This window comes from Bison bison, unplaced genomic scaffold (assembly GCF_000754665.1).
Source record: "Bison bison bison isolate TAMUID 2011002044 unplaced genomic scaffold, Bison_UMD1.0 scf7180017864373, whole genome shotgun sequence".
Taxonomy (NCBI): domain Eukaryota; kingdom Metazoa; phylum Chordata; class Mammalia; order Artiodactyla; family Bovidae; genus Bison; species Bison bison.
In genome coordinates this window covers 5,166,516-5,173,174 of record NW_011494945.1, presented here as the reverse complement: position 1 = coordinate 5,173,174, position 6,659 = coordinate 5,166,516, and positions in this window count along the sequence as shown.

The window sequence follows — 6,659 nt, the reverse complement described above, 5'->3', positions numbered from 1 at the left end:
CCCCTTGTAGTCCAAGGGACTTTCAAGAATCTTCTCCCACACCACAAATTCAAAAGCATCAATTCTTGGGTGCTCAATCTTCCTTTTGGTCCAGTTCTCACACCTTTTTGGTCCAGCATCTCACTACTGGCAAAACCATAGCTTTGACTCTACAGACATTTGTCGGCAAAGTGATGTCATTGCTTTTTAATACGCTGTCTAGGTTTATCATAGCTTTCCTTCCAAGGAACAAGTGTATTTTAATTTCATGGCTGCAGTCACCATCCTCAGTGATTTTAGAGCCCAAGAAAATAAAAACTGTCACTGCTTCCACTTTTTCCCCTTCTATTTGCCATGAAGTGATGGGACCGGATGCCATGATCTTAGTTTTATGAATGTTGAGTTTTAAACCAGCTTTTTCATTCTCCTCTTTCACCTTCATCAAGAGGCTCTTTAGTTCCTCTTCACTTTCTGCCATAAGGATGGTGTCATCTGCATATCTGAGGTTATTGATATTTCTACTAGCAATCTTGACTCCAGTTTGTGCTTCATGTAGTCCAGCGTTTCTCATGATGTACTCTGCATAGAAGTTAAATAAGCAGGGTGACAATATACAGCCTTGGTGTACTCCTTCCCCAGTTTTGAACCAGTCCGTGTTCCATGTCTGGTTCTAACTGTTGCTTCTTGAACTACATACAGATTTCTTAGGAGACAGGTAAGGTGGTCTGGTATTCCCACTTCTTTAAGATTTTTCCACACACACCAAGAATTTTCCATAGTTTGTTGTGATCCATACAGTCAAAGGCTTTAGCGTAGATATTTAAGCAGAAGTAGATATTTTTCTGGAATTTCTCTGCTTTCTCTATGATCCAATGAATGTTGGCAATTTGACCTTTGCTTCAGCACAAGCTTGCACTCAAGAGCACAGGCTCTCCCTCATAGACTGTGGGCCAGTCTACTTAATAGGCTTCTCCTTAACTGGGGAGGGGGCAGTCTTGGAGCCTGTGCAGCTTGCGCTCTAGATTGCAGTGCGCAGATGAAGTGTCTCTGCACACAGCCTGCGGAGCTAAGCTGTCCGCTGCAGGTGTCTCACACTAGGAACCCTGGTCTGAAGTTCTGGGTGGAAGGCCTCTCTGCACGGTGCACCCTGTGAGCAAGTGAAACCAGAAGAAATAAAAAGGAAAAGAAAAAAAAAGTTAGACTTTATTACCCAGATTCTATTTTTATTTCCTGGTAATTGTTAATTGGCTTTGCTGGTTAGAATTTTGGTATCAGGGTTTGTTGTTATTCAGTGCCTAAGTCTTCTCCAATTCTTTGCGACTCCATGGACTGCAGCATGCCAGGCTTCCCTGTCCCTCACTGTCTTTGGGAGTTTGCTTAAATTCATGTCCATTGAGTTGGTGATGCCATCCAACCATCTTATCATCAGGGTAATGCTGCCCTAATAAATTGAGTTTGGGATGTGTTTTCTTCTCTATTCTGGAAAAGATTGTGTAGACCTGGTATTATTTCTTCCTTAAATGTGAGTAGAATTTACCAGTGAAATTGTTTGTTTGTTTATGCAACTTAAAACTCCTTTATTAACTCCCAGTTCTGTTTGAGAAACATCTGGGCGTGGTGTGACTGGGTTTTGTGCTCTGGTTCTTATGAGGCCAAAAACTATTAGGTGTCCTCCTCGGATCTTGAGGTTCTCTTCTGAGCTGAATTGATGAGTCAGAACTCAATTCCTTGCAGCTGTAGGACTGAGCGCCCTGTGTCCTTGATGGCTATCAGCTGGAGGCCGCTTGCCATACTCCTGGTCACATGACCCTCTCAGTCTTTGAAACCTGCAGTGGAGAATCTTTCTGTAGTAGTCTGCTAGGGCTGCCACAATAAAACACCGCAGAACGGTTTGCTTAAAACAAGGAAATTTTTACTTTCTTGCAGTTCTGAAGTCTATACGTCCAAAATCAAAGTGCTTTCTGGGTTGATTTCTAGTGAGAACCTCTCTCCCTGGCGTGTAGATGTCTGCTTTATTGCTGTGGCCTGACATGGCCTTTTTTCTGTAAGTGTGCAGAGAGGGACATTGTTTGGTGTTTCTTCCTCTTATAAGGACACTAACTATGTTATATTAAGGCCCCACACTTGTGATCTCATTTAACCTTTATTACCTTATTATGGACAGGGAGGCCTGGCGTGCTGTGATTCATGGGGTCGCAAAGAGTCAGACACGACTGAGCGACTGAACTGACTGAACTGATTGACCTTATTATAAGCCTTGTCTCCAAATGCAGTCATATTGGGGTTAGGGTTTCAGCATAGAAAATTTGGGACAGACACAGTTCAGTCTGTACTGTTTCCTCGTGTGAAATTCTTCTTCATGCTTCCAAATTTGCTCACCAGGGAAAGGCTACCATCTTTTAAGGACCCATATGTTTCTATCAGACCCACTGAGAATATCTCCCTGTCTTAGAGTTAATTGTTGAGGTCTTAATTACATCTGGAAAGCCTCCTCAGAGCAGTACCTAGATGAGGTTGTTTTGTTTTTGTTTTTTAGTTGAAATATAGTTGATTTAAAATATTATTGTGTAAGTTATAGGTATACAATATGGTGATTCACAATTTTTAAAGGTTCAGTTCAGTTCAGTCACTCAGTCGTGTCCGACTCTTTGAGACCCCATGAATTGTAGCATGCCGGGCATCCCTGTCCATCACCATCTCCCGGAGTTCACTCAAACTCACATCCATCGAGTCAGTGATGCCATCCAGCCGTCTCATCCTCTGTCATCCCCTTCTCCTCCTGCCCCCAATCCCTCCCAGCATCAGGGTCTTTTCAAATGAGTCAACTCTCCGCATCAGGTAGCCAAAGTATTGCAGTTTCAGCCTCAACATCAGTCCCTCCAATGAACACCCAGGACTGATCTTTAAGATGGACTGGTTGGATCTCCTTGCAGTCCAAGGGACTCTCAAGAGTCTTCTCCAACACCACAGTTCAAAAGCATCAATTCTTCAGCGCTCAGCTTTCTTCACAGTCCAACTCTCACATCCATACATGACCACTGGAAAAACCATAGCCTTGACTAGACGAACCTTTGTTGGCAAAGTAATGTCTCTGTTTTTGAATATGCTATCTAGGTTGGTCATAACTTTCCTTCCAAGGAGTAAGCGTCTTTTAATTTCATGGCTGCAGTCACCATCTGCAGTGATTTTGGAGCCCAGAAAAATAAAGTCTGACACTGTTTCCACTGTTTCCCTGTCTATTCCCCATGAAGTGATGGGACCAGATGCCATGATCTTCGTTTTCTGAATGTGGAGCTTTAAGCCAACTTTTTCGCTCTCCACTTTCACTTTGATCAAGAGGCTTTTGAGTTCCTCTTCACTTTCTGCCATAAGAATGGTGTCATTTGCATATCTGAGGTTTTTGATATTTCTCCCGGCAATCTTGATTCCAGCTTGTGCTTCTTCCAGCCCAGCATTTCTCATGATGTACACTGCATATAAGTTAAATAAGCAGGGTGACAGTACACAGCCTTGACATACTCCTTTTCCTATTTGCAACCAGTCTGTTGTTCCATGTCCAGTTCTAACTGTTGCTTCCTGACTCCATTTATAGTTATACTAGTGAAATAATTTAGACCTAGAGTTTACTGAGAGTTTTAAACTACAACTTGTTATAGCTTTATACAGAATTTCTATTTCTGCCTGAGTCAGTTTTGGTAATTTGTGTCTTTTATGATATTCCCTTAAAATTCTTTTCATTTTTATCAGATTGGGAGTGATGTCCGCTCTTTTCATTGTTGATTTTGATAATTTCTGTCTTCTCGCTTTCTTTTCCTTAATCACTCTAGCTAAAGGTTTATCTTTTTTTTTTTTTTAGTCTTCAAATTACCTATTTTGGGTTTAATTGAACTGATTGTCTGTGTTGGGTTTTTTGCTTGTTTGTTTTACTGATTTCTACACTAATCTTTGTTATTTCCTTTATTCTGCTTAAGGTTTAATTTGTTCTTTTCTAATTTTGTAATATGAATATTGATGTAGTTGACTTGCAGTATTTCTTTTTTAATATAGCTTCAGTGTTATCAGTTCCCTCAACCACTGATATAGCTGTGTTTTATTTTAAATTCATGTTTTAAAATTTCCTTTATAATTTCTTTTTTTGTCCATGGGTTATTTAGATGTGCATTGTTTAAACTTCCAAATATTTGGAGATTTTCCAAGTTTCTTCCTGTTGTGATCTCTAACACCATTTCAGTCATTTAAAATTTATTTAGATTTACTTTTCAGTCTAGCATACGACCTATCCTGGAGAATGTTTCATGTGCATTTTAAAAGAATGTGTGTTCTGCTCAGTTTAAGTCTTCTCTACTGTTATTCATTTTCTATCCAGTTATTCTGTCAATTATCAAAAGTTGGATACTGGAATCTCTGCTAAGTCGTTTCAGTCATGTCTGACTCTGTGTGACCCCATGGACTGCAGCCCCCCCAGGCTCCTCCGTCCATGGGATTCTCCAGGCAAGAGTACTGGAGTGGGGTGCCATCGCCTTCTAATTATAGAATTGTCTATTTTTTCTTTCAGTTCTGCCCATTTTTCCTTCATATATTTGGGGACTCTGTTGTTAGGTATATATACACACTTATTGTATCTTCTGGATGTATTGATACTTTTATCATTATGAAATACCTCTTTGCCTCCAGTATATTTCTTGTTTTAAAGTCCATATGTCTGACATTAATATAGATATTTCAGCTCTCCTATGGTTACTGCTTACAGGATAAATATTTTTCAATTTTTTTTACTGTCCTTCTATTTTTTATCTTTGAATTGTGTTTTATAGCTAATGTGAGAATTTCTGCCTTTTCATTGAATGATTAATAATATAATATAATCATTGATAGGATTGGATTATGTCTTTAATTTTGCTATTTAATTCCTATATATTGTAGGAGTTTTTATTGTTCTCTTTTCCTTTTACTGTCTTGTGTGTTACACAAATATTTTAAGTGTAACATCTTTATTTCTGATTTTTAAACTATTTTTAAAAAATATTTTTTTTAATAATTGCTCTAGGGATTAAAATATACCTCTTGTCACAATCTCGTTCATGTTAATACTGACTTAATTCCAGTAAAATACAGCAACCTTGCTCTAACATAACTCCATTTCAACCCTTCCTTTATGCTACTGTTGTTTATATATTATACATATATGTATAATAAGCTTAAAACTTGTGTTATAGTCATAGCTTTACAAAACGTTATATGACTTTTACAGAAATTAAGATAAGAAATATATCTATAAGTACTTTACATTTACTGATATGTTTTCCATAATTTCCTGTGTTGTTGTTCTCTGGATTCAAGTTGCCATCTGGTGCCACTGCCTCTCAGCCTGAGGAACTTCCTGTAGTATTTCTTGTCAAGCTGGTCAGCTAGCAACAAATTCTCTCAGTCTCCACCTGGAAATGTCTTTATTTCATTTTAATTATGAACGAATAGTTTTATTAAATATAAAACTCTTGGTTGACAAGTTTGTTTGTTTCAGCAGTTTGAATATGTGATTCTGTCCTCTTTTGGTCTTTGTGGTTTGGGACAGGAAATCAGTCCTTAATCGTATTGTTCTCTTGTACATGGTGAGTCATCTTCTCTAACTGGTTTCGATATTTTCTCTTGTCTTTGGCTTCCAGTAACTTGACTGTGATGTGTCTAGGTTTGGATTTCTTATTTATTCTCTTTGGGGTGTGTTGAGTTTCTGTGGTCTGTAGATTACTGTTTTCATCAAACTGAGAGCTTTTCAGCCATATGTCATTGAATATTTTTCTGTCATTTTCTCTCATAGCCTTCAGGGACTCCAATAACATGTATGTTGATGTGCTCATTGTTATCCCAGCAGTCTCTGAGGCTCTACTTATTTTTCCTTAATCTTTTTCCTCTCTGTTCTTAAGACTGAGTAATTTCTAATCATCTATGTTCATGCTCACTGATTTTTCTTCTATGACCTTCTCTCATATATTATTAAATTTTGGCTATCTCAATTTGCATTAGATTCTTTTTTATAACGTCTGTTTCTTTGTTGAGATTCTCTATTTGTTGAATCTTTGCCTTTACACTATCCTTTAATTCTTAAGCAAGGTTTCCTTTAGTTCTTTGAACATATTTATAATAGCTACTTTAAAGTCTTTGCTTGTTAAATCTGATTTTTGGGCCCACTCAGAGTTACCTTCTTTCTTTTTCCCCCTAATTTGTATTGAAAGAAAGTCACTCAGTCGTGTCCGACTCTTTGCGACCCCATGGACTGTAGCCTACCAGGCTCTTCCATCCATGGGATTTTTCAGGCAAGAATACTGGAGTGGGTTGCCATTTCCTTCTCCAGGGGATCTTCCCGACCCAGGGATTGAACCCGGGTCTCCCGCACTGTAGGCAGACGCTTTACCATCTGAGCCACCAGGAAAGTCCACCATAATTTGTATTGGGGTATAGTTAATTTACAATGTTGTGCTAGTTTCTACTGTACAGCAAAGTGAATCAGCTATACGTACACATATATCCCCTCTTTTTTGGATTTCCTTCCCATTTAGGTCACCATAGAGCACTGAGTAGAGTCCCCTGTGCTATACAGTAGATTCTCATTAGTCATCTATTTTATACAGAGCACCACTAGTGTGTGCATGTCAATCCCAACTCCCAGTTCATCTCACCACCCC